Raw genomic sequence first — 27,648 nt, forward strand, 5'->3', positions numbered from 1 at the left:
CTAAGATCCTCGGTTAAATATTCATGGGGAGGGAGCAGTTGAACTCAGGTTACACAGCAGAGATGAGAAGGGTGCTCTGGCAGAGGAGCCCGACTCCATATCAAGTTAAAAACCCCGTGGAAATGGTTTACCCCACATAAGAGAGGTAGGAGAACATCCCAGTCACACTGTGCTGCTGAAGTGTCACCCATAAAGCGGCACCCTGGGCAGCCTGGAGCCCTGAAGCACAGCTCTGGTGGCAGGTGAAACACTGCATGAGCTCGTGGCTGTTAGAGAAGCCAGAAGGAACTTCCAAACAGGTTAAGCTTTTAGTGAGAAAAGGAAAATGAAGTGTCCTTGCATTGCACATGTCCATGCCCAAGCACACGGGGACAGGAGATGGGTTGGATAGGGAACAGCATCAAACCTGCTGAAAGTGGCTCACGAAGAGGTGATGCTTGAGCAGAGCAAGGTGGAGAGCAGCACTGGCTGCGACAGGGCCCTGTGCCTTCGGAGAAGTCTGGGGACAGGACAGGGCCCTGTGCCTTCGGAGGAGGTTGGGAACAGACCACCCAGCCAGCTCCTCTCCACTGGCTCTTAACTCCCACAACCTGGGGACAGGAACAATAAGGGCAAAAGGACAAGAGAGCAGAAGTCAGTCTGGGGTGTCGGGTAACCGGTTACCCGAGCTCTGCCTAAAGGTAACTTCCTCATGAATAGCCCAGGAGCGCTCATCCGAACGCTCCTCCCGAACAGCGACACGCGAGGCTGGTGAATTATGCAGGGCGGGGTGCTGAGCAGATGGCATCGCTGCTGTAACCTGAGCAGCCACACGACACAACACGCAAAGCCCTGCAATTAACCTTTTCCAAGGTTTCCTCTTGTCCCGGGGATTAAACCTCTTCCAACCCCCTGCTCTCCACTCCTGCCCGAGAGAAAAGAGTAATCCCCCAAATAAATAAGGGAAATAGATTTCGATACCTCCGGCAGCCCTGGCAGATTGTCACACGCATGAATACCTGCAGGTCTGAGAGGGTGCGGGAGGAGGGGGAGCTCCGTGCTGCCGGTGGCACTTGCCCTTCCCAGCCCTGGAAGAGTCCCACCACGGTGGGCTAAAGACAGGGAAAAAGTGAATTCCGCTCCCTGTCACTCCACCTTGGCAGCAGCTTGGTGACCGCACAGTGTGGTGAGGAAAGGAAACGTGAACGTGGGCAATGATTTACTACTTAGATGAAAAAAAAATATTTGCCAAATGCGAGGCGTTCACCTTGGTGCATGACAAAAGCTATTATTTTAACCATGATACTTGATCCTCTTTGTAATTAAACTGATTAATTCACAACAATAGAGTCTATATCGCCTAATACTTTTAATTAACAAAGTGTTGTACATATACTGGCAGAGCATTACTGGCATGCTTCCTAGGCAATACACTTAATTCTGTAATAAATTATTAGGACAAATGACTAAGATGCATGGCACCCTGGAAGAGACTTTCAAGAGAGGAGGACTTCAGACTCTTGGGCACTGGTTGGACCATCATGGAGCAGAACAGAGCCTGGGGAAGGTAAATGTGTGTAAGTACAACACTGACAGCTACAGCACCCCCAGAACGAGCTGACTGCAGAGCCAGTCCTGCTCCTGCCAGCCCCAGTGACTCAAGACTGGGGTCACCAGCCAATGCAGGGACACCCTAGGAAGGAAAAGAGTGGAGTTACCAGGGGAAGAAAGCACCAGAATGGAACTAACCAGCAGGACTTGACCCTTGGCACATGCTGGACTTCAGATCTTAGAGGTGACCGAAGTTTTTCTGGTCGGTCATCAGGTAGGAGAAGGAAACTATGTCTTGTAAAGTAAGAATATGGAGGTTAGGGAAGGCTCCTAGGTTTATTATGAATCAGTTAAGAGACAAATACCCTGGGGCCACACGCAAAGCAAAATTCATTCCTGCAACTTTTACTGGATCACAGTTGAAGAACCTCACGGTCACAGGTCATCTGTGTTACTTTAAGACACAATCCCTGGGGTCAAGCTGATTAGCACCAGGGATCACATCGCAGGCTTTTCCCTTTCCTCTTTGTTTTCGAGTCCTCTCTGACCTCTGGTCAGAGCCTCCCAGTCACCATTTGCCTCCAGTTATCTGCTTGACAGACCTGTGGCTCGGCTCAGACACTCAGCTGAAGAAACATCCAGGTTTCTTCCTCTTTCAGTTCAGTTTGGAACCAGACAAGAGACAATCCATGGCAAACACAACAATCCCTCTCTTCAAACTGTGGGAGCCATTTTCTGGAGAGATCTACCCATAACTGATACTGGTTGTCAGAGCCTTCCACCAAACACAGCTGAGGGGTTTTCAGCAGCATCCAGCTGGGGCTGAGCACATTCCCTCCTGTCCCTGGGCAGTGTGGGCCAGCACCACTTCTCCTCTGACTGGCAGATCCCAGCCCATTGTGCTTGGTCAGCACATCACAAAGATGAGTTTCATGCAAAAGCTGAGCCTAGCCCCAGTCTCATAAATTTGTTATGCATTACATCCAATTAATGTAAATTATTACAGTGACTAAATAATGGCTCTGCATCAGATAAGGGAATAAACATAAGTGAGCCTGAAAAGTCCCGAGGTCCAACTGTGTTAACCCTTTCCCCTGACTCCACTGGACCTGGTGTGGGGATTGGGAACCAGCCCAACTCCCTTTCCTTTGGAAAAGGGGACATGGACACGTATTCCTCTCTCTGAGGCAGATTTAATGTGGGCTTTGGGGGGGTCTGTGGTCAGAGTGCCCCAGGCGGGGATCTTATGCTCATCAGAAATGCCTCCAAGTGTCTGTGCTGCTGAGACCTGGAGGGACCCTGGTGTGTTTTTCAAGGCAGAAGTGGTCATCAAGGTTTGCAATAATTCCTGGGCTCAGATTAAATGGAATAAAGGCATGAGTTCCGAGCAATAAATAAATAATCCTCTCCCTGCCTCAATGTGCTTCTCATGGATTCATTCGCAAGCTTTCCTGCCTCTTCCTCCTTGCCTTGCTTGTGCCCAGCTCCTCGTGGTACCTGTTTTACCTTGGCAGAGCAGCCCACAAATCATAGTGACACACCAATCAAGAGATCTGGAAATTTTTACACCACTCTGCCTCTTGAAAGATGAGTCACCTTCTGCACCACGTTCCTGGGCATCCAGATAAATCTGTCACAAACTTCTCCTCCCCGCGAGGTGCAAAATTCTCTCCCTCTTTCAGCAGAGCTGTATTTCCTCCTTTTAAGCTCCTCTTTCTTGCCCCAACACACATTCCCACCCCTCAGCCATCTCAGTATATTTCTGCCTTTGTTCCTGTTTCACTGACAACTTCATCCTAATAGTCTCCTCAAAGGAATGATGAATGCATAAGCTGCATATTGATCACTGCGGTGATTGATTACTGGATCTCTTTGACAGATGAGCCTACTAAGGTAGTTGCCAATATGGAGGTATGGATGGCAGGGCCCCCTTGTACAACAGTCTAATGGTATCTGACCTGATAGGGCAGAAAGGCAACTCCCTCATTTCAGCAGGAAAAAAGGCCTCTTTATACTCTTTATAAAATAATTCATAGCAAACTTAAAACACTCAGACACAGAGAGATTGCAAATGGGGAAATATGATGGATTATGGGTTGAAAGGAGCCGACTTCTGGAAGCTAAATTGATCCCCAGGAAAATGTTTTTGTCTGCTGTGAAAAATGGGCAATATCTCAGCAGCTCTGGAGGGCTATAATCTGGAAAATAATTTGCTTTTGATTTCCTTTAGTTTCATGCAGCTTTTTTTTTTTTTTTTTTTAAGTTGGTTCCTTGCAGGCTTTGTTGCTCAGCTGGGAGAATCAATGATGAAACAGGCGAGGGATTAGCCATGGACAAATACGAGCTGATCCTTACTTATGGTTATAAAGCCCTCACCCCACCCAGTGTCACTTATTCCATGTTACACCCCCTGCAAACAGCACTCTGCCTACCAAGAAAAGCAAAGCCAAGCACAGAGTAGGGCGTGAGTGTATCTGAAATAAGTTAGAGAATCTGCGTCCACGATCCTGCAGAGTTCTGCAAACAAATGTGACGAACACGCTCCTTTTGTAAATGTCCCCAGATTGCCGGTGTACCTCACTAACAATGAGTAGATTGCACAAGGCTTGCTCCGTCTCCTTACTCAGTCCTTGCCCAGTGAAAAAGCCTCTGTGTGTAATCCTGTGAAATGGAAGGCGCAGTTTTGGGAGCACTGCTAGCACCAGGCAGGCAGAGAGAGATTTCCAGGAGCTTATTTACTGCTTCTGCCCCTCACCAGAGTGTTCTGCCTCCCTAATTTAGGGGCTGGAAAGAGAGAGAACATAGGGTGGTCAGTAAAACACATTTAGAAGCTTCCCTTCAGCAGAGGAGTTTCTTTTGCTCCCATTTTTTATTCAGCTTCCCGCTTCTACTGTTAATAACGAGAAATGTTTTGGCAACAACTAGAAGAGTTTTGTCCGAGTTCAAAGTGCTAAGAATAAAATTTATAGGAATAGTTACAGCCTCTCAGTGCCTGGAAATTCCTTGGCAGTCGGCTTTTGCTCCAGAGAAATATTGAATCAATGGTGTGCTAACAGCTCAGGAGCCTATTACAATAACATGCATACCTTGAGTCCAGACAATCAATAACTCAGCGGGATGCAGCTCCCAGAAAACAACAACAAATTAGTTAGATTTCCATAGACTATACATTTGGTGAGTAATAATCTGTAAGTGGAAATGAACCCAGCCTGGAGAGACCACGGAGCCAAATGGAGATCTTTTATTCATGGCTTCAACTATTCACTGAGCAAGATGTTTGGGAAGGGCTTCAACCTTCTAAATATACATGTGCATGTTTGGCTTTGCACATATTCCTACTGAGCCCAGCCACTTTATTGCTACACTGGAGTTCTGTTTGCAAAGGTTTTCCAGCATAAGCCAGGATAAAGGTCCAGTAGTGAAAGACTGGCAGGTTTAAATTTAATGTATCTTATTATTTGCACGTTCCTATTTTGAGGTATGGCCGAAAATCCCTAAATACAGTCCAGAGGTCAAATCTTTCTCAGGTTACATATTATTGCTGCTGACTTATAGTCTTCTAAGTCAGCCAGGATTGACCTCTGGCTGTGTAAAGCACTTGAAGCATAAGAGCTCTCAGAGCAGCAGAACCACAAATCACCAGGTCTAAGTACTACAAACAGTTTTGAGGCTATTTCCAAGGCTTCTCTACAGGTAAACTCCCGTTTCCTCTGAGATATCCAAGTTCATTTTTCTCCCTCTGGAATAATGAACATTTGAATTAATTTTTGATCATAGGTGCCTATCAAAAGTTGATTAGCCCTTTATTGTTAGAGCTCCTGTTAAGTGAAGCTAAATGATAAAGGAAAGTGTGAAAAAGCACAGGTGACATCCACACCTCCCCTACTGATTTATTCAGGCCACGGCTGTGCCTGTCCTGTCCCTCACTGATCTAGATCCCGGATTTTGCCCAACACCTGTACAGAAGAGAAGGTGAGTCACAAAAAAAATGATTTCAATTACTTGGCTAAATTCAAAGCAGCTCAACTTGTTCATCTAAGTGTAAAATTAGATCAGAAAGTAGCCATGGAGCATCACAACATTAAATGTTTCTCACGCTCACCTGGCAGGCAGTTTCTGAGGAGGCAGTTTTCACAGGCTGGGAGCTGATTTTATCTGCTCAGGCATTAAACGCTCCTGTTCTTGATTTTAAGGAGCCCTTTTCTGAATACTAGGTTTTATTTTTCCAGTTGAAACACAAATACCAAAGGGGATGTGTTACAGAGATTTATTTGCTTATTGCTTTTAGTAAAGTCTAAAATGTCTGCTGCAAGCTCTCTGGGGGAAGCGCATCTGCATTAAAAGTGGCCTTTCCAATAGGAGAGACCCTTCATAGCTGCTGTTTTTAGTCATAAAAGCTTTTAATTACATAGTTCTGACTAGACTTAGTGAGTGGCTACATCTGCAGATAAAACCATTTTTCTCTGTATTTCTTTTTATTTTATGATCATTATGTAATTATCTCTCATTTATAAGAAACACAAATATTCAAAGGGAATAAGAATCCCTATAATAACCCCGAACTTGTGGATATTTCCAACCCTGCACCACACTCTGATCCAAGCTGAGAACAGGCAGGGAAGAGTCTCTTAAATGAAGATATAAAGATAAGGAAGAGTCTCTTAAATGAAGATATAAAGATAAGGCTGTGCCTATCACAGGAACATACATTAAGTTGCTTCGGGAACATATGTACCTGTGGGGGTGTCGGGGAGGGTCCAAAATTGTGAATTCCATTTTCAGGGAGACATTTTCATATGGATGTGGGGGAGCATTCAGCAGTGTCATGGAGTGATCTATGGCTATTGCCGACGCAGGCCAGGCACAAGCGCCGCAGTGAACTTCCACACCCGTGCACGTGCAACTATTTTTCATGGCTCTGATGAATTCTGCAGCGACGCTCATCGCAGTGGGGCACATTATTGCTGCAATATATGACTATCTGTAACACCTACAGGCCTTTAATATTCTGCAGCTGAACTGTGGAAACAGAAGAAAGTCACTTGTAAATGCCTAATTCACAGTGTAAGTGGGTTGTCTGTCAAAATAATGCTCAGATGTGAAACTTCAAGTAGGAAGCCTAAAAATCAGAAAAATGCAAGGAACCTCTTGATGAATGTTAAAAGCAGTTTAGAGAAGGAGAAAACGACCAGAATACTTTTCTGCTTTCGTCCTCATCACAGAGCTGCAATTAGCTCTGTCTGTACAGGTGTCCAATCACAGGAATTTCTGCAGTCTTAGCAACCGTCGTCTTGAAGGTGCAAGAGGGTTGTTTCAAGAGACAGGGCTTTGTGGGCAGAATGTGGCAAAATGGATTCTGCCCTTCATTTTCCCACTACAGGAAATGACCCCTGCTTATTTCTATCTCCCAGTTCATTTGTTTCAATAGAAATGCTGGTTAAGATTGCTGTGCTCCAGGATTTGCAGCTCCGCTCCCTGTTCCTCTACAAATGGAGTTGGTCTCCATCTGAGCACCCGGCCACTCATGGGAACGGGTCCTCAAAATCTACCCCTCCAAGGACACGGAAGCTAGGGGGTGGCAGGAGAATTAAGACTTGGAGAAAGAATGGACTGAACAGGAGGGCTGCAACACAAAAAACATATTTAAAATGGGCATTTTGCGTTACATGACGGGACTGTCCACTCCTGCCTCGCTGCCATGCCAAACCGGCTGCGGGATGTGCAGCCTGTGAGTCCATCACACTTCACCTGTTCGTGCTGCGCCTGCACGGTGCTGGCACGGGGCAAACAGTGAGCAATAGCTGCGGAAGCTGCGGCACAGACTGAGGGGAGCTCCCCTCTCCTGGAGCGCAGCGATCCAGCGGGACACATCCTAGTTGGCATTCCCGTCATTGGAACCACCCGACAGCCCTTTGCATGAAACATTGTCCAAGGCTTTGGCAGGAAGTTCTGCTCAACGGCAGACTCTCGTAGGAGGCACTTGATTATATTAGACAGATAATTATTGATCCAGCTATAGTTTATCCTTGCTGCCTAATTTCAATAAACAACAGCTTGGCGGAATTAGCAAGGGATTCTGTTCCCCCTCCCCCTGCTTCTTCAGGATTTGTCAGAAACAAGATGATTTATGTGTATTCCAGTAAGATTCTCGTTTGTTGGCAGGCTGCAGGGATTGTTTGGGGTTGGAAGTACTAAGCTTTTGTATTTAAATGCTTCCATGCGAGTATTCGTGGGTCGCACTGCCTTGCATTGTAATATCTGAATAATAACTGTGACTTATGCAAACCAGTTTTCAGCTGCTCATCGGGATCAATTTTTCATTTTAAGCAACTCCCTGCCATCCCAGGGGAAAAAAAAAAAAGTAATAATCTGATAGGCAAGAAGAGTGACACCGAGGGAAGGCAGCAATACTCTTCCCTTTTTAAATAATGCACACCTCATTTCTGGAGCACTTTCAAATGTGTTGCTTTCTATTAAGCACAGATAATATTCTGAGGGTGTTCCCCCCTCCTTTCAGGTGAGGCTTTTAGAATAGCAAAGGTCCACAAAGCACAGGCAGAATGGCCAAATAACTTCAGTTCCTTCAGGGAACACCTCAGTGTCATTTCTCTTTTTTAATAAAAAATCTCCCTCTGGGAAAGTGAAAGAAAATTCTTACTGCTAATACTTAAATCTCTACTGGTAAATAAATTTTTAAAAAACACCCTGGTTTTATTTCTACTTCCCGGCTCATTTGGGATATTTCCCAGTTGCTTCAAGACTGCTCGGGATTTAGTTGTCTCTTACTGGCACGATTTGGAGGCTTGCTGTATAATAAACACTTCATTAAGCACCAGACTGATGAGTTACAACACGATTTACAGATGAGCACTTGGGAATGATCTGCTCACTTCCAGGCCTGGGCTTCCCAACGGGAGCCAGATCCAGCTGGTGGTTTTCTCAAGGCCAGTTAGATTGATGCTCTGGTATTTCAGCTCTGTCCAAGAGTCAAAGTAGCCAAAAAATTCTTTCATTAGCTACCAGATACAAAGGTCACATAGGAAATGGCTTGAGTGACTATCCATGAAAAATCCCTGATTTGGCAATATCTGTGTTCTCGCAGCCTGTGTAGTTAGGAGGAGCCTGGAGTTCTTGCAGGCATCAGCAAGGAATCCTTTTGTCCAGGAAAGCAGAAGGTAAACAGATTCTATACAGGGCACACAGTATTTCATACTGTCACTTGATTATTTACTTTACTTCTAAGAAAGGTTTCAGGATAACCTTTAAAAACTGAAAACTAAAAAAAACCCAAAACCTAAATGAAACTCAAAAAAACCCCAATCGAACCCCCTTCCCATCTTAGTTCCAAGACTTCCTTAGTCCTGAGTCACAGTCCCTATTACAAATTGTAAATTTTGCTCAGAAAAAAGTGAGATAAAGACCTGTTGTAGCTGGGAATCCCAAAATAAACTGTAAACCTGGGATGGCACAGCCTGCCAATTTCCTTTGGCCTCCCACAAAAGGAATAAAACCCTTTTCCAAAAGCTTTTGCAGTAGTGGGACAAGAGAACAACCTTCCAAAAGACACCTGGCCTGGTTTTAAAGACTTAGTGGGGAACGTCCCCACAGCCCATGGGAAGAGAGCCCAGCAGTGAATCACTAACACAGCTGAGAAAATTTAACAGGTTCAGTCCAGAATTATTGGAGTGAGACGGTTTTCACAAAATATTGAGGCTCTTTCAGAAGAGACCCTGTGTTATTTTTCACTCTCTTGCAGCACAAGCATCCAGGATCTCCTTTGCTGCATATTTAGTGAACAGCATCTGCAGCATCTTAATTACAGTAGCTGTTCTCATCTTAATCTCTTGCTTCAGAATAAGGTTAAGTGTAATCTGTCCTAGATTCTTATACAGATGGTTCGTTTCTTAAATACTTGAGAAGAGTTTAGTCGATCTTTAATTCCTTAATCTGGGAACCAAGACCAACCAACCTGATTCTGACTGATATTTTAGCAGATTTTGTAAGAAAAATATAACATACACACACTAACACGAGTTGATCCCTTTCCAATTTTTTTTTTTTTTTGTTCTAATGAAAGTTGCTGGGAGTGAGAAGATCCACCTGACTCTGCCTTTCTTCCATTTAACCCAAATATCTACACAGTATTATTGATAAAGAGCACCTGAATGTCAGAAGAAGCCAGCAAATATCTTTTTCTTTAGCTGAAATATAGGAGTTCTAAACAGGTCAATAATATAATCAACAGATTTTTTTTTTTTTTTTTTTTTTTTAATCTATAACCAGATTGCTGGCATTGCCAAAAAATATAAATCCTGATTGGACACAGGTTTTCTTTCTGCAAGAAAACTGTGCCTACCCTACTCAATTATGATCCTGGCAAGGAACAAGCTGAGACACAATGACAGTTTTCAGTTTGGTTTATATTGAAACACAGCAGTGAAAACTGATGTAAAATTTTAAACTGGAGTTTTGGTTTTTAGTTATTTATCTGAGCCTTGAACCAAACTTCTTGACCTTCAGACAACCATGGAGAAAATTAAAGGGCAGATTTTTCATTCAGACTAAAGGAAAGAAAACCTCAGGGGTTCACTACACTTTTCCTTGTCTGCTTCAATTTCCATTTAGGAGCTGAGTTGCTCTTTTATTCCCAGTATTGCACCAAGGGAACCCAGCACAGTTTCATTGCTCCACACTCCCACAAAGAAGCGATGACAGCTCCCAAAAGCAGCCAGAGGAGACTTTTTCAGCCTCAGTTTTGAAATGAGAAATCACCACCCCAAAATCCTGCGGCAGTGTCAGCCCAGGATGCTGCATCCCCGGAGTTACAGGCTGCTGTCCAGCACAGCCCTTCTTTTCCAGAGGAAATAACTGTTCACCTCTTTAAGCTAATAATCACTTCACCATTTTAATTCCCCAGCTCTTGGCTTGAGCTTATGATTTCAAGCTTTGCATTCAGTAAGACCCTAAAGAAAGCTCAAAGAAATGAGCTCCCCAACAGTCACTTCTCTTGGTGGGCTCTTCCAGAGCAGGCTCTGCCCACGCTGACCTTTGGCAAACCTCCAGGAAAGGCATTCTGACACCCTTTCCAGCAATCCTGGGAGCTCCATGTAAGAACAATTGAGATGTTTCATCTCGCCTCAAATTTGGAGTGAGGAATTTTCTGGGAGCACTTTAAAAACTAGCCGCGGTGGGCATAGCATCATGGAATTGTTAAGGTTGGAAAAGACCTCTACGATCATCGAGTCCAAATGAACGTGAAGAAAGCCTACGAGGAAGATGGAGAGGGACTTTTTATAAGAGCATGTAGTGTCAGGACACGAGGGAATGGCTTCAAACTGAAAGAGAACAGGTTGTGACGAGGTATTAGGAAGAAATTCTTCCCCAGGAGGGTGAGGAAGCCCTGGCACAGGATGCCCAGAGAAATTCCCAGGAATGATGACTCTGCTGCTTCCCTGGGCACCCTGTGCCAATGCTTGACAACCCTTTCCAGGGAGAGCTTTTTCCTAATATCCAACCTCAACCTCCCCTGGCACAACCTCAGGCTGTTTTCCTTGGAGCCTTTCACTTCTTACTTGGGGGAAGAGATTTTGTTGCTTCCCTTTGAGATTCCCAGGACTAGAGCCAAATGCTGCAGGGTGAACGAGCCATTCCCCCCCAGCCTCAACCCTGCACGTATTAAGGCATTGATCCGAGCTAACAATAATCTTTATTTATGTCCTTGATAAATCAGCAGCTCCTCAGGCCCAGGACTCCTGGCAGGACCCCTCCCGAGCCAGGTCTCCCTGAACAATCTCTTTGTCACAGCCCCTTCCCCCCTGCCCGCACTCAACTTCCCCAAGTTCCTAATGTGCCTCTTGGCAAGCCGCAATTTTTCTCCGGGATTATAAATTTCCGCGGTTGCCCTGATCCGGCAGCTGCCGGGCCGCCAGCGCGCCGCGATTGCTCCCCGGTGACACGAGCAGATCGATTTCTCGCCTCGCAGAGCGCGGGCGGATTAACACAGTGATAAATGGCCGGGGATTGATTTGCACTTAATTGACAATTTGGTGAACCGGCTCTAAAACCCCGAGGTTCGGCCCCGGGTGGCGGGGCGGGACGGAGCCGTGAGGGGAGCGCGGCGCGGGCCGACAGGGGGCGCCAGAGGCTGCGGGACGGTTGGCGCGGGGCCCTGAGGGCTGAGGGCGGCGGCGCCTGACCGCCGCTCGCTGCTCCCGCCCGCCCAGCCACATCCCTAAAAGGCAAAAAACCACATGGATACGGCACCCGGGAACGCGGGGTAGTGCTGATCGTGGTGGTGGTGATGGAGTGATCGTAGAGTAAAGGGATGGTTTGGGTTGGAAGGACCTTAAAGTTCATTCTCTGCTGTTGGCAGGGACGGCTTCCAAGCTGGGCTGGGACAGCCAAAAATTCTCTGGGAAATCTGTGCCAGGGTCTCGTTACACTCACAGAGATTTTTTTTTTTCTTTGTGATAACCACTCTAAGCCTACTCTCAGTTTGAAGCCATTCCCCCTTGTCCCATCACTGCAGACAAAAATAAAATAATCTCTTTCCATCTTTCTTGTAGGCTTCTTTCACGTACTGGAAAGTCACAATTAGCTCTCTCCAAGCTTTCGCTTCTCCAAGCTAAACTACCCCAATTCTCTCAGTCTTCCCTTACCCAGCTGCTCTGGGAGTGATTCCAAACTCATTACCTCTGGCTTTACCTGTGGCATTATGTTTATCCTAAATGTAATATAAACTCCCCCAGGATCAGTCACCTGCTACTACGGGGCTTTATGGACAAAGCAGGAATGGGCTTGCTGGCAGGAGTAAACGTAAAGGCCAGGGAGGAAGTTAATTAACAAAAACTGTAACCTTTATTTGCCTTTTCTGTCATCTTTTGTTCTTTCTGTTGTGCCAAATCCCACAGCTTTTACCCAACAGCCCCACAACACAGTCTGCATTATATGATGAAAGCTCTGTGCAATTCACGACAGCAGAGCAACATTATCCTCCAGTATTTATCTATTATTTATCACAAAGAACTTTAGAGTTGACAAGAGAAGCACTACGGAGTCAACCTGTTGAACAGCTCATTTCAGCCCCACCTTTTTTTTGATGTTTCTGAAAGGCTGAGTAACTGCATGGTTGTGTCCCCATAGTGAGCACAACTCAGGCATCCCCAAACGTAAAGGATCTCTGAATTTTCCCAGTAACTTTTTAAACTCCAAATAACCTGAGCTTCAGTTCCAACAACAGCATCCACAACCACCTCTGCCTTTCAGTCTATTAAGTTACAATTGCTACATCTGGTTAAGTAAACTGAAAACAAAGCTAAATCCTTCATACTGAAGAATTACTTTAGGCTTTACATTTTCTCTTCCCACTTTCCCCCACACAGTTTCTCCTCCTGGGAAGTTCACACAAACTGATAATGAAACAAATGCAGGATTCCAGAAAGGATGAGTCAATAGTTTGACAGAACAGGGCGAATCCTGCATACCCACAGCCATGTGTGCTCCTCCAAGTAATGGAAGCTTTGAAAATAATCACAATGAACTGCAGCACACACTGCCCTCACAATGGGCTCTGACCCTGTGAGGCAGCCCTTCCTTGAGGGCAGGTTTTTCCCAACTCCAGGACTTGTCTCCAGCTCTGCTTCAAGCCGGGATGACCAGTGCTACCAAAAACCTCAATCCACCTTGCCTACAAGGCAGCCTTCTAGACTATTTTTTTACACTGGTTATATAATGGAAAGAAGACAGAGAAGCAAAACAATCACATGGTACAAATAAAAGATCTTTTTAACGTCACCTGTAGCTTTGTGACATCTTCATACTGATTACAGCAAAGGGAAAATATATTAGAAGCCAAGTCAGAATGCACTGTCAATGTGTTCCACTAGAAATAAAAGGACAGGTTTACTAGTTAATTAAGAATCATATCAAAAGGCAGCTAAAATTACATGGAAAGAAAAACTTGAAATTTCTCTGGCCCCAGAATGACCTCCACTCCTGTCTGCAGCTCCTTTTATATGTGGTTTAGCCAAATCTCTGTGTGTTCCTTACCTGGAGAAACGGGAATGTAGCTGAGGGTTGCCAGGAAAGAGAATAACAGTGGTTGGCATAACAAATGAATGCAGAGTTATAACATCTGGCATGGAGAGGGTTTAAATAATTGTATGTTCAATGATTTTACCTCCTTGTGCAAGAATCAGGAGGTAAAATAAAACCTGATACTGCTAGAATGAAATAGAACCTTCTGACAGTTCCAGTGTGGTAGAAGCTGGTGACTGCTGAGCATTTGTGTTTTAATTATTGGACATACATAAATAATTTTTTACACATCGATTTGTTTTTTAAGAATGTTTTGGTAGTGTGAAAATAGCTGGTATTTAACTTGTGATCAGATAGGTTTAACCCCCTGGCAAAACAGGGGGAGCATCTGAAGGCTAATGTTTATCAACGATTTCACTTTTAATTCTAAAAACAAGTCCAAAGCTCACAGGTTCTTGCTGAAGACATGGAAATTATCTTGATGAAAATCATTTTAAAATTGTCAGAATTCTCCCTGTCCAGAAGAACCAAAAGTAAAGATTTTAGATTCACAAGAATTTGGATTGTGTTTGTGATTTTTATTTGATTCCTAAGCTGTATCCAGAGGAACAACTAATTGGATACTGGGAGTTCATTAGTTTTTCAGAAAAGCAATATTGGAAGAAATAGCTGAATCCTTGGTACAGCACAAGTCTGGCCCTTGTCCTCAGTGTCCTTCTGCTGGCTCCTGTGGGTCAGGGTTTCACCCAAAGGCTTGAAAGCTTTTCAGCAGAGAAATTGTTTTATTTACTGCACTTTTACAATGAAACCCTTAATAAAGAGACTTTCCTCTAAAAACAAGCAAGGAGGAACGGAAATGAGCTGCTTTATAATCAGCCAAGTCAAAGCAGCAAATGAACCTGCCTGGTTTGAGTTTCTCATTCGGATGCTATTCAATGCCACTGTTATTTCTGAGCATGATGGTGCAGCCGAGTCTGGAGATGGAGGGATTTGGAAAACAACAGGAGGAAATCCCATATCCCCTACCTGTCCTGTGAAATGCTGCAGGAGACCTGCGGATAATTATTGCCCATGGCAATCTGGGTCTGCACCAGGGGACAGAGGGTTAAGCCCAAGTTATTCTGAACAATAGATTTCACTTTATTTTCCTGTTTCCTACTTTGCAGACTGACATTCTGAGGCTTTACTACTTAATCCCCACTGTAGTAATAAAATTTTTTAATCCTGTGTTTAAAATATGAGATTTACTTGTCAAAATCTGGATATACAGCATGGAATTATAATCGCTGTTCAGCAAAAGCAATTCCTCTCAAGTTCAGGCTGGTGTTTGGGAGAGCCTGCCAGGTGCTTTGTGTCAGCACTGGAGGAATGTGTAGACTGCAGGGGTCACATCAGCTTTCCCTGTACGCTGGGGACAAAAGTTCACGTGCATTTCACATGTACCAGCTCAGATTTCCCATTTTTCTCTGATTTTATGCTTTAATCTCCCCAGTTCTTGCTGGGGTGTTAATAGCAAGTTTGGCTCCCTCAGCCAGCACCTGCCAGGCAGTTACTACTTGGCAATTAGTGGGTAAAGCATTCCTCCAGCATGAAAATGAAGAGCAGGTTCATCATAACGTCACAACCACAGCTGGGCACCGCTCAGCTCTGCACAGACTTCAGTCAGGGAATTTTTGGCACCAGGAAAGCCTTGGAAGCTTCACCTAGGAAGCCTCAGCAGGGATCACTCCCCTGCTCTGGACACCCTTAACATGTCCAGGATGCCCAGACCAGCCAGGAACTGCCCCAAAGGGTCAAGGTTAAACTTCTCCTGAATTAAGGTTGAGATGCTGATAAGGAGCAGATGTGGGATCTAACAGAGATTAACATCCAACTGCCAGCACTGCCTCTCCGGGAGAGGGAATTCCAGGCTGACCTCACCACTTTATTATTAAACTTGAAATATATTCTTCACTGGAACAACATTTAGTTTCCTCACCCAATATTTATTCAGAGCAGGTTTAGAATGTGTCACACCTGCCCATCTTGTGTTACAATAATATGACAGAAAATATTAAACTCCTTATGTTTTAGTGCGGTAAAATTAATTCCAATATCGCTGAGCTGTTTACTGGATTCTTAAACAGCTCTAAGCTCTCACACAGGAATAGAGATATTGGAATAATTCTGCTTCTAACAAAAGCATCTCCAGGAAAAAAATTAGATGCCAGTTTATCAATGGTTATTCTGGATTTTCTTATGTTTGATTGGTTTTGAGACAATAAGCTGGGAATGCTGTATTTATCCCAGTGCCACATTTCCCAATGTTAATCTTCTCCCAGCTGGAGAAAAAGAAATGTTACTCCTTGTATTTTTTTTTTTTTCCCTTTAATTTGCACTGTTCCCTTTGCAATTTTGCAACTCATCTCCCATATTAATTACAAAATTTGGCATTAGGAAAGGAACATACAATGAGACAGCTTGTGGAAAGGGTGGGTCATTACTCTGGGGTGTTTCCAGAGTACCTGGTTATTTCAGCATTGTTTTGAGATTGTTTCTAACCAATAGCCCTTTATCCTGTTCAATGGCAAGAACATTTTCCCTTCCTGGCTTAAAGAAGGTTTAAATCTTGGTGAGGAAAAGGAAACCTAGGAATAGTGATTATTTTTTCTTAATGGAAAATTATAACTATCAACTAAATCATCCTTCATGCTAGACATGACAGACTTAAGCACTTTGAGGTGATTGATTTTTAAATGATATTACGATTTCATGGTTGAAGCAGTAATACTCTTTGCTCTTGCAGACCCTGTGTATCATCCTATTCCTTACACTGCGACGACACCATTAAGTAGCAATTTGGGACATTTATAACTAGAGATGGAGATAAAGTTACATTATTTTACTTGTACAATGCCCACGTGTCTCTGCCACACCAGGTCACGTGCACTACCCAGGGCTGGCTTTACCCAGGGCATGGTTCTGCCCTGCTTTTTGCTGTTTTCCTGAGAACTGTCCCAGTGTCCTCTTTCTGGCCAGGAAATGAGGACACAGCTGCTGGATGGGCCACCCAAATCCCACCTGCAGCCAGCCCTGCCTTTCACCCTGCTGGTTAAATCACTCCTTCATTTGGAGAAAGAAAATCTTCAAGGAACGCATCGAAAGCATTTAAAATGCAATCTGCCCTCATATCCAAATATCTCACTTGGTTATCCTGACTTGAAAACCTGTGCTGCACAATCAGAGCTGGGTTCCAGCTCCAGTAGCTGGGTAAAATTAAGATATTCTCTCTGCCTCGTTGGACCCAGCACAACCTCCCTTCCCGGCACATCTTTGTCCAAACACTGTGACCTAAACTGCGACAAATGGAGCCAACCTTTCCATCAAGAAAGCCTTAATTTATGGTGGGCAAAGAACAACAAATCACAGCCCCTCAGATTTATGGCCCCCAGGATCTGAATTGACCATACAGCACAGCAGCCTTTCCAGCACTCTAGTCATTTCTTTAATAAAGTTGAAAATATCAAATCTGCATGCATGCAGAGCCACCCCATCTGAATTTTATGTAAAGTGCACAATAAGTTTATGGATGGTAGTAACGTATTACTCCTTGTAATTTCATTATGTAAAAAGACACAGTTGGGATCTCTTAGGCCCCTATTTCAACATTTATGAATTAAATAACAGAATGTATGCAAGGCTGGAATTGGAGAACAACATTTTCCAACAAGCAGAATTGATGACGAAGGGTTCACAGTATTTTATGAGGCTGTAACAAACTCTGCTGCTTAATTAGAGGGAATCTGACGGAGAATGAGGGACAAAAAAAACCCAACAAAGGAGAGCAGGAATCTGTCAAGATGGGGACAAAGCAGGACTTAGTGCAGATTGAGGACCTTGGAACAAACCCACCCTGAACTGCAGATAGTTCTAGGATCAGACCTGGGTGCAAACTTTAAGGCTTGTGTCTGTCAGCAGCAGAACTGGAAACCCCTTGGGTCAATCCAGAAGCCCTGGTGGATACTCCAGCAGCTGTGTGGATAAGCCTTTGCTGTATCTTGTCAAACTATAAAAATGTGTTCATGCCGTGGGTCTGTTCCTCCCCTCACCCCCAGAAATCTTGAGTTTAATTTCATTAAAATGTCAATAATTTGGTCACAGTGGCTGTACAACCAAGGAAGGAAAAGCCTGAAGTTGATTCTGGATTTGTGATGTTATGCTTGGGACATCTCATGGCCTGAGTTAAGTAAACTCTAACCTGTTTGGGCAATACCTTTTGGTCCATAGAAATGCTATTATTTAGACTATCACAATCAATAAATTGGATTTTGCTTTTGCAAGTGAAAGGGCTGTTATTTTTCATACAGTTTGTCAATAGGCTCCAGGTTAGGAGATATATGAAAGATATTCTACACAGGCCAGAGAGTTATGAGCTCTCAGGCAGATGAATTATTTAAGTTCTTTTCACTTCTATAAAAAAATAAATACAGAGATGGCCAAAACAGATGCCATAAATTGTGGGTTTGATGTAGGATTTCCATCTTTCCTTGTCTGTTCTAAAAAGCCTGAGTTCTTTGTGCTGAAAATCCTTTTACCATTTGCATCTGTGCAGTGAAAGACATTATTATACACTGAAATAGTGTCCTGTGAACTGGACTTACAGGTGAAGACTTACTGCACTCACAGATGCTGGGTCACCCTGGGAGCTGAGGCAGCCAAGGACATTTCATTCCCTCCCTGGTCTAGACCCCAGGAAAAGACAAGAGGGCACAGTACCTTCCATTTTTTCCTCACAACCCTGTAATTCCTGCCTTTCTTCCAGTCTAGAAATTACCTGCCCCCATGAGCTACTGTAAAGAAATCTCAAAGGAAACTAATTAATTGCAAAAAATTGTTTGAGAATACAACAAACTCTGTGTAATCTCAGAGAGTTCCTATGTCCCAGTGGTTTGAAATCTGTCTTCCAACCTGCCCCTTCTCTTTGCCTCCAGTATCTCTCTAACCCTCACATCCCACTCAGCAGAATTTCTACCCTGCCATTCCACTCTGCCATGATCCATTATTTAATCTTAATGTGCTCTATATACCTCATCAGCATGTTCAATTCATATATTTTCATTTACAAGTGTGCTCTCAAGAGCCAGGACAGAGAACAGGGCCTTTTTGCTGCCAGATGCTGCGGGGATGTTTAAGCAGAAGGGGAATTCTTACATCCAATCTCGTGTGTTAGGGTATTGGTTCCTTTTCCTCACAGCTCATGCTTGGAGCACTCTAAGCCAGCCAGCTCTGCCCTTGCTGTTTCCTTACCCAATCCACTCTAGTTAAATACCTTTTTCATAAAGAGTTTTAAATTACAAGTCTAAATGAGGCCAATAAATTATACTTCATAAAATCCTGTGCACATCATTTCCTCACAGAAGAGGCTCCAAAGAAATATTTTCTATGCCACCACCTATGTTCCCATCCCTTTGCAATATAACATTTATTCTAATATTAAAATGGCAGCTGCTCTATAAATTGTGAATCATTAGCACTCTTCATTGATTTTTCCCTTGCAGCCTGCAACCCTGGGCAGCGGCTGCGTGTGAATATCAGTCTATTGGATTGAGATTCATATCCTATTTGAGGGTCAAAGACCGAGACCTCGTGAGCTTGAACTTCTATCAGCCTAAAGCTGATCAATACCTGGAGATGTATTTGATCCTGGCTGCTAGCACAGATTAAGTGGCCATAAATACAATCAAAAACGTGAGGCTGCTGGGGGAGCAGGAGCCCAGCCGCAGAGATGCCAGCTCCAGCGGGATTTCTGGGAGCAGGGACAAATCTGCAGGGCTGGGTCCTGTAATTTTGGGGAGGTTCAGCTCAGCATGCAGCTGGTGGAAGAAGAAAGAGGGACTTGCAGCAGAGACAAGAATGCGGGGTTGTTTTCCATGATGTTCCTGTCAGACATGGGACCACTTCAAGTTCCCACAGCCCAGGTATCCCAGGAGGTGAGGGGACTGCTCCTGACATGGATCAGAGCCAGCTGCACAACCACCGACCATCTCGGCATGGACACCACGGGTGGAAACCTCGGGAGGATTAATTCAAAAACATTAAACAGGTCAAACAAGTCCCTTTTCTTCCTGAGCCCCCTCTCCCCCTCTATCTCCAAGTGAAACTTTAAATATATTATTAAAATGACCTATTAAAGAGAAGAGACTCATTCCATTTGAGTATATTAATGGTGATTCTCTGCTGGCTGAGGAAGAAAAAAATCCATAATCATAAGCCTTATTAAAGACCAATATCCTTCGAGGGCTTATTGTTTTCCCCTTTAGAGAGTGCGAAGCCTTGAAAAATAGACATGGAAACAGAGAGAAATAAAGACGCTGTGTTGCACTGCTCCGGACACCATGGCACACAGGGAAATTACCTCCCTATTTTTAGGCATGTTTACAACAGGCCTATTTGCAGTATTACCTTTGATCCTAAACTCTGATTTAAATTATTCTTTTAAACACTTGGGAGATCCAGAGGGGGGATAATTAGAAGTGGCAGGAAGTCTGAAAAAGCAAGAGGCTCTTATCCACAGAAAGTGGCTGTGAGATGGGGTGGAGGATGTGACTGGGCACAAACCATCGCTTGCCCTGTGTGGAGGGAGCAGTGGCACCATCGGGGCACCTGCAGGATGCAGCTCCCTCCACCAGCAGCCCTTGGTGCTGATTTTAGGAGAGAACCCCCTGTCTGGCTAGAATCAAATACAAGTTGGTGTTTATATTTACATGGTTTCATGTCCTTGCGGTGTCCTTGGGGGGGAAGAGGCTTCATTATCATAAAGAATATGTTTTTATTCCAGTACATAAGTACTACTTATTATAGTCTCATATATTTTCTGACACCACCAAGGGGTCTTTATTGTTGTACATCAAGGTCACTGACAAGTAATATATTCAATCTATTAAGTTATTAGGGAGATAAATAATTTGGATGCAAGCTGAACTCTGAACTTTTACCTTTTCCCCTGACAGCCGGGTAGTTTCTTGGCGTTCATACTAATCTCAGCTCTGCTTGAATAGTAATTCCATTAGGGTTATGGCTGCAGCCATACATATGCAATGACCTCAAACACAATTTCTTTATGGACATGGGCAATAGGAATATTAAAATTTTAAGCCAAAGAGGATGTAATGTAACTTTACATTATTTATTGTAGACACAAATCCTTTATAATATTAAAGGATAAAGAATTAATAAAAGAAAGATCCCATAAACAATCCATAAAGTCAAATGTAGTTCTTGATTTAATGCAATTGCTTTTTAGTGTCTTCTGGTTACAGACTTACACTTCATTAAAAAAAATCTAGTCAAGAATCAGGAGCGTCCTGGTAACTCAGTGGTCCCCGGGAGGTTTGGAAATCAGCTTTAACCCTCTGGTTCTGCTTGTGTCAATCTACCCAGGGATGGTCACAAGCCAAGGAGTGGGTAAGATTAATCCAGAGTTATTACAGTTATTTTAGTCCCTGAAACCGGGACTAACTGGTTATTTCAGTCCCTGAAACTGGGATCTCTTCGCCTGCTAAGCAAAGTTTCAGTCCCTAAATGCTGGAGCAAAGACACTGCTTCCTCCAGGCTGATGTTGTGTGGTCCTGGTATCCAGAACTTTAAACTATGCCAGAATCACAAAATATTTGATAGGTGTTGACAACCAGTGTGTTAAAGCTGCTTTCATCTAAATTGTCTCTAATTTAAACTTCTGATGTCAAGAGAATGTAAACCTTGCTGAAAACACCAGTAATCTAAATAATTAACTAAACTTTGGAGGAGCTTTTCTCTAATGAGTACAGAATGAAAGTGGAGGAAATAAACCAACGAGACTTTCCTATTAAATTTTATATTGCAAATACCTGCTGCTGTAACATGTGGCAAGAGAACAGCTATGATTATTACTTTTTTCCCTGTGTTTACTTGGGGATGGAGCTTGGGATACGTATGAGAGAGTGTTCTAATTACCTCCTGGGCATTCTAAAACTACCGCTGTTAACTAACCTGGATTATTTTTGTAGAGAGAGGAGTAACTGTGTGATCCTGCCTCTAAATGTCCAGGGAGATATTTTATTCCTGCTGCTGAAGACAGAAAACAAACCCATCTGGGGTGTAACACTGCCACAGTCAGAGTTCAAGCACTTCTTTTCACATTCTCTATCCTCGCTTCTTGTTTTTTTCCTTCCTCCCTCATTCATCATCCCCTGCCCACACCCTTTCACCACTCCTCAGTGTCTTCTTCCAAATGGGAAATCTCTCAGGGGCTCAGAGCAAGTTGTCCCCCAGGCACCTGCAGCCCCCACCCCATTCTCCCTGGGATCTGGGCACAAAACAGGACCCAGCCCCTACAGAGCTGCCCAAATCCCTCCCTCAGCCCAGGGCAGCAGGAGCTTTGCCCACAGGGATTTTTTTTTTTTTTTTTTTTTAATTATGTTTTCACACTACAATGTGCCAATAAATGAGCTTGATCCAGATTTGAGTTTTTCTCAGTTTTCCTTTTTTTCTTTTTGGTTGTACTTGTTGGGCATTTGGGCTGCTCCAGCCCTGCCCCAAGCTTTTGTATTGCAGTAAGCAAAACTCACTCTACGTCACCACTTTTAAACCAAATCTCTCACACGTGCTATTAATTTAGATTTAATAGAACTATTGCTGATTGAATAATTACCCATAGGTTGTAATAGTGAATTGGGGGTGAGTGAACCTGAGAAAAGAGCCTTTAAGTACTTAGATTGCAATGGGGAATCTGTTCTGCACAGCAGGGCTGCTGACCTGTTCTTGAGTGGGCACAAAGCCAAGCAGAGTGAGGAGCTTTGGGACTCCCCCCCAGCAGCTGGTCCCTTCCCCAAGTCTGCTGTTCGATAAATCAGTGATGGATGGCTCTGTCAGGTGGGCACAGCCCTAAGCAACACCCCTGAATTCTGTGGAACAGCTCTTGGGATGCTCCCAGGAACAGAGTTCTGCCCTTCCAAATGAGCATTCCTGCCTGAGGAGGGGTCCCTGCAGCCAGGGTGGGCTGAGATATTCCTGCAGCGTGCTGGGGAGCACAACCCCCCCTCTGTTCAGGGAGGGACACAGGAGGGTTTAGCTCTGCTGCTGCAAATCAAACGAATGACATGGATTTGTGGCCTATCATCTTGACAGCCTCCTTTAAACTGCTTATTTTAAAACAGGATAAACAGAGGATTAATAACCTTGCAGAACACAGAGAGCCTGGTTCCTCCCAGGGAAGCCTCTGTAACCTCCCTCCCCAGCAGCTGGGCGAGGATCTCACCCCCTCCTGCCCTTCACCCTGGAAATTGTGACCCTAGGAATGAGCTCTGTCCCCCCTCAGCCTCCAAAAAAAAATTCAGGATACGCCCCTGATTCAGTTATAGGAATAAGGTGATACTGAAAGATGATTTTCCTCTGCACTGCTTGATTTAGGAGGGAAGAGGTCTGTGTAGTAAATCTGAATATTTTCTTAATCATCAAAATAAAATCATTTCAAGGCTGACTCATGTTCCCACACAGAGGAACACCCGCTCCTCCCACCCCTCATTCAAGCTGGATAGAAACGCTCTTCCAAAACATACTTGCAAGCTAAAGCTGTTGAAAAATTCACAGATTCCTTCCAATAGACACAAACACCCTTGTATTTACAAGTGAGTAACTCCACTGAGCAGCACAGGGGGGGATTGTATCCAACTCCTCCTGTCGCTCAGACATTGCAGGGCAGATTTTCCATCCGTTGCTGCAGGGCAGCCCCACAGAGCCCACGGGTGGAAGGGTGGGCAGGGAACACCAGGAAGGTCCCTTTCACACTTCTGCCAGACCTCGCTGACTTGAAAATGCCACATTTGCGGCAAAGCAGCAGCACATCGAATAAATCACATCTGTACACTGCTTTATTCACAGGCACTGACAGTTTAGGATTGACGACACCCAGGGCAACCTAATGTCAAGCACTCCTAATGAAAACTATCCCATTTTGCTCCAGTAGCAGCAGCTGCCAGCAGACATAATCTACTGGCATATGGAGAAGGCCATGCTAATCCCTGCAAGGTCATTAACAAGAGGGTGAAAATTACATGCAAAGCACCAGCTGTGGCATCCCCGCTGCCTCACACTTGCTGTAGCAGGGGCAACAGAGGTGAAAAATGCAGCCACATCCCAGCAGGCCGAGAGTTCTGGTAGAGCAGAGCTATTTCCACCCCTTCCTTCCCCAAAGCAGGGGTCAGCGCTGCTGAAATCCTTCCTGTGCGGAGGAGATGGGAGACTTTCAAGTGTCACCTGATTTCACAGTCTGCAGAGGCTCGAGGAGAGGGGAGCTCTCATCCTGTGAGGATGCTCACCGGAGAACGGGGAGGATTTGGCTCACCTTGTCACATGGGCAGGAGCCGTGTCCCACCTCCCCGACAGCCTGATGCTGCTGCCCTCCGTGGAACAGATCAAGAGCATCTTCACACCCATCCTTCCAAGCGAATCCATGGAGATGTGGGGCCTTGGGAACGGTTTAGTGGTGGACCTTGGGCTTGAAGGTCTCAAAGGGCTTTTTTCCCCCCTACATAGCGCAGAACTCCAAATGTCTATCCAGCAGTGAGGAGCAGCTTTATGCCAGGACAAGGGGAAGCAAAGTCTCCTACCTGTCTTTCCTCCAAGCCCTAATCCACAAATAAGGCCCCTGTCACTCCAGGCTCACCTCAGGTTTGTACATTTTAACTTTTACACGCACGTGAGCTATGCTTCTATAATCCCAAACTCCCTCACAAAGAATATCCTACCCCCATATTTACATGGAAATTCAGTTTGTATTTCCATTAAATGGGCCAAACATTTTTATAAGCTGTAAACATGAAAGTCTTAAACCCCCTCAGCAACGACTACCTAAAACAAATCTTTTCCAATTTAAATCCCAGCCTGCGTAGCAATCAATCCCATAAACCCCCTAATTGTTAACATTACTTTGGGTAACGTTTAAAAACATTAATTTCAAAAAATGTAATAGGAAAAAAGCTCTTTAAATTGGCAAAAAGATAAATGGTCTCCAGCAGCATGACCTTTCCCCGTACCACAGTGACATTGAATCATTTTAAAGTTATTTACATTTTCATTCTTCCCTGAAAAAATGTTGACAAGGCTTTCACCGGCCATAATGGATACACCGTAACATCTGTGGGAAGTGTAGCTGCATCGAGAGCCCTTCCTGGATTCCTCCTCACACCAACCAGCTGTAATTAATAGCGGAGAGCTGATTCCAGAGTGAGCTGTGAGTGGTGCCCTAGCTCCCCAAAACCCAGGAGGGGTTTAACCACCAGTGTCTCCCTGCCTCGAGCCCATGTGCCTTCGCCTCTGCTTTTCCAAGATGAATTTGGCTCACAATGCCCATCAGGCTGCAGGCTGGGCTGGGACAGCACAAAAATACCTGAGATAAGGCTTGGTTTTCCTTTCCAATCTGTAGTGGACCATCCCCCTGGCAGGTCCCAGGGCAGAGGCTGTGTCAGGGTGTGCACAAACTGTCCCCAACACACAGAACACACCGAAAGTGCTGCTGCAGAGACCCGTGACCTCACCGAGCCATTCCCCAGGTAGGCTAAAGTTCGGCACAACCCCTGCACTGATTCCCAGCAGGAGCAGGAATAGGCTTAAGAAAAATGAAGGGAGCTCTGATTTTCCCTTCCTCCATCCTCTGCTGAGCATTTGGGGCTTTAGAAAGCAAAACATCTGCCCTGGTGGAAGCAGGAGGTGACTCCTGAGTGACTTCAGTCCCCACAGACACAGCGAGGCAGGGGTGGTGGGGCCAGACTCTGACTCATGAGCTTTCAACAGCTCTCCCTGATATTCCAGCAGCCTTCCCTGATATCCCTGCTCCCCGTTCCAGCCCAGGGCACGGCTGTGCCAAGGCTCCCCACACGGCAACTCGAGCCCTGCCTGGCTTCTTCTAATATTAATGACAAGTAATGTGTCAACCGGCAGAGCCACCAAGTGATCGTATTCCAGCAGCGCTGTGCCCAAAGGGGTGACAGGCTCACCTGGGCCCCAGGGTCATGCAAGGGACCAGGACAGGTGCCAGGACAGGTGCCAGGGCACAGGGACACGTCCTGTGGCTGCACATCATGGACAGACTGCAAATGTCTGAGCTGCTACTTCAGTGTTATTTTGGTGACAGCTCCTGCAAGCACTGGCCCTGAGGGGTGGCTCAGGACTCACTGCGTCCTTGTGCTTGGTCCAAACACTTCAACTCACACACAGGACACAGCCCTCATGTTGAAGTGGGACAGAAATTTCCCACCTGACCAGAGCGTGTCAATTAGCGTTCATCTAAGTTAATGAGATGCTTCAACTAACACAAGGGAATTTATTTTGGAACATAATGATTTTTCTGTTGGCAAATCCAGTGCTACAAACCTGCACCAATCTGTATTTCAATGGAGCTGGGCTGCAGCCCGGCTCCAGACTGGCTCGGGGTGGTCGTGCTGCGGCATCGTGACTATCAGCATCCCACAATTAGCGAGCAGCTTATTAATCCCTGCAAATAAATGAGCCTGGTCCTGCAGTCCAGAAAAACACTTGGGGGACCAATTCTTTATTTCTGAGTGTATGATTAGTACAAATTAAAATCAGAATAAGTTTTAATTTTGCCACATCAAGCGGGTTCATCAAAATATCCTTAACCCCCAGAGTCAGATCCTAATAAAAGCATAACAAGGGGATGTTTCAACTAGAGTGATTAGGATAGTCCAGGAAAATTAATTTTGAAGTTCATGGCAGCCTCCTGTCAGAATCAAGCCACAGTGAGGAGGCAGCGTTCAGGAAATGAAAATGAAAAGGCTGTGCTAAGTACTACTGGTGGCAAGGAACAGGCAGGACCTGGCTCTGCTCCTTCTCGCTCTCATGAAAGGATCACATCCTATGAAGCCAATTCAATGTGATACACACTCAACAACCGGAGCCCAATTCCCAAACACAGAGCTCTGCTGCCCAAATCCTCCCTCATTTCCTAAAGGCTCCCTGTGGCTCTGGTTTGCGCTGCCCAGAGCCGTCGGAGCAGGTGCTGCTGGAGAGGGGCCCGAGGCGCTGCACATCAACCGACACAAACAGGGCACCGAGGACAACGTGATGTTCAACTTCTCTTCCCAAAAAGCACAGTTCAAACCAATTTCCCTTTAACGCTGCTGCCTTCTGCCACCCTGGCTCTGCCCAGCGCACACATCCAACCCACAAGGCACCCGCAGGGCTGTGGGACCTTCATCCCTCTGCACCCAGGGGTGGTTCTGGTGCGGGGATCCACAGCGCCCAGCCCCTCCTCAGCCCCAAGGAAAACACCAGTCCTCCTCTTCTGCGCACACAGACACAGCTTGGCTTGTGCCTCTGTATCAGGACTCTCCTGTCCCCAGAGATGAGGCAGCAGCAGGCCCAGAGCAGGGCTCCCTCCAAGAACAGGAAAGCAGGAATTTCAGCATCCACTCTCCAGACGATATTATAACTCCTTTCAAATTGTAATTCACATTTGAGGAAACAAAACAGAGCCAAACAAATCCTAGTACAGCTCGCAGCACACAGAAGGAAAAGCAGGCACTGCTCATGCATGGCCTCAGAAAAGGAAACAGCAAACAAGTTTAGCCTCCCAAACCAGGCTGTGTTAAAGTAGAAGCTCATTCTACAGCAAGCTGAGATCATTTAAGCTTTGGGGGTTTTTGGTTTTGTTTGTTGGGAGAGTTTTTTGTTGATGTTTGTTTTGTGGGTTTTTGTTTGTTTGTTTGTTTGCTGGTTTCCATTTGAGAAAAGAGTCACATGTTGAGAGCCAACCTCCGTATCTGTTTCATTTATGGTCCACACATAATGCCAGGACAAACCCTGGGGAAACACCAAGCACTACATCCTGAGATGAAAACAACCCCACGCCTCGTGACTTTGCAACCATCCCTCCCAAACAGAACCAACACAACTCACCATCAATCCAGACAGAGGGCTCAATCCCAGATCCTACATGGCCAACAGTGAGTGACCCCATGATGGCTGAGAGAAATTAGGAGTCAGCAAGGGCACAACCCTGGGTAAAGGGAGCCAGGAGCCATTAAATAATTCCCCTCTGGCCTCACC

The 27,648-nt window shown here is 45.0% G+C and overlaps 1 long non-coding RNA gene across 1 annotated transcript; it reads right to left on the reverse strand.

Annotated features, from left to right (window-relative positions):
- Window positions 1-1,411: 1,411 nt before the first annotated feature.
- LOC120761788 (uncharacterized) lies at window positions 1,412-27,590 on the reverse strand. Its single transcript, XR_005703741.1, has 3 exons — window positions 27,499-27,590; window positions 1,729-1,824; window positions 1,412-1,537 (listed from the first exon to the last, which is right to left on the reverse strand). It is a non-coding gene; the product is annotated as an uncharacterized LOC120761788 (long non-coding RNA).
- Window positions 27,591-27,648: the final 58 nt, after the last annotated feature.

This window comes from Hirundo rustica, chromosome 20 (genome assembly GCF_015227805.2).
Source record: "Hirundo rustica isolate bHirRus1 chromosome 20, bHirRus1.pri.v3, whole genome shotgun sequence".
Classification (NCBI taxonomy): Eukaryota; Metazoa; Chordata; class Aves; order Passeriformes; family Hirundinidae; genus Hirundo; species Hirundo rustica.